The sequence below is a fragment of the Ursus americanus genome, chromosome 1, assembly GCF_024610735.1.
Source record: "Ursus americanus isolate L20-20 chromosome 1, mUrsAme1.1.p, whole genome shotgun sequence".
Taxonomy (NCBI): Eukaryota; Metazoa; Chordata; class Mammalia; order Carnivora; family Ursidae; genus Ursus; species Ursus americanus.
Genome location: NC_142127.1, coordinates 56184905 through 56186125, shown reverse-complemented (window position 1 = coordinate 56186125; position 1221 = coordinate 56184905).

The window sequence follows — 1221 nt, the reverse complement described above, 5'->3', positions numbered from 1 at the left end:
GTGTCTGCCTTCGGCTCAGGTCATGATCCCAGGGTTCTGGGATCGTGTCCTGCATCAGGCTCCCTGCTCGGTGGGGAGTCTGCTTCTTCCTCTCCCTCTACCTACTGCTTCCCCTGCTTGTGCTCTCTCTCCCTCTCTCTGTCAAATAAATAAATAAAATCTTAAAAAAGAAAAAAAAAAAAAGCTTAGGCTTTGGAGTCAAACTGCCTGGCTGGGGTTCAACTTCTGTCTCTACCTCTTACTAACCGTGGGACATGGGGCAAAAGCATTAATCTCTCTGTGCCTCAGTTTCCTCATCTTCCTCATATGATTGTTATGAAAATTGAATGAGTTATCACATATAGCGAGCTTAGAACCAGATTTGGTATAGCATTGACTGCTCAATAAATACAAATGTTAATTGTATTTACTTTTTAATTTAATCCATAGCTGGGTCCGTGCCTCCTTTTAATGTTTCATTTGATTTTTTTCTCCCATGCTATTTTCCTATATAATTTTTGGCTCTATTTTAACTCTTATGGAACCATTTACTATGGTTAATAAATTTGAGTTTGTGATGGCCAACTTAAATGCATTCTTTATCTGTGGGCTAAGAAATATTACTTCAAGTTGATACTCTTGCAATGTCATTTGTAAGTGTACTTTTGTCCCACTTGTACCACTCAAATGTCTATAATTTCTTAACTAATTTATTTTGTTCCTAAATAGAATCCAGGCAGTACATCCGCATATTCATGGAACAGAGCAGTCTTCCATGGAGACAAAATATGAGCACCTATAACACACCATCTAAGGGACACCAAGAGCTGCGTTCCCCCCCCCCCCCACTGTAAATCATTCCTTCTGATCACTTCGTCTTCCTACGAGTGTCAGGATTTCCTTCTTCTCTGTGATCTGAAGTATCCCTGTGACTGTTCTGGTGACCAAGGTATAAGTCACTGCTTTGGAACTACAGGGAAGGAACTGCTCCTAGAAAGTACAGATGTCACATACACATGATAAGTTTACTTTTCAGGGCATTTCACTGTGAATATTCTCATGTGTACCTACCAGTACACCTGAAAATGAGGTAATATTATCACAATTTTATAGATGAGGAAACAGAGAAAAAGGCCAAAGGAGTTAGCCAAACACAGTTATAAATACATTCATCAGTTTGCCGAACAACCAGTGAGTGCCCAGCATGAACTCCAGGGAGTTCTTAAAATAGAAGACCTAAAC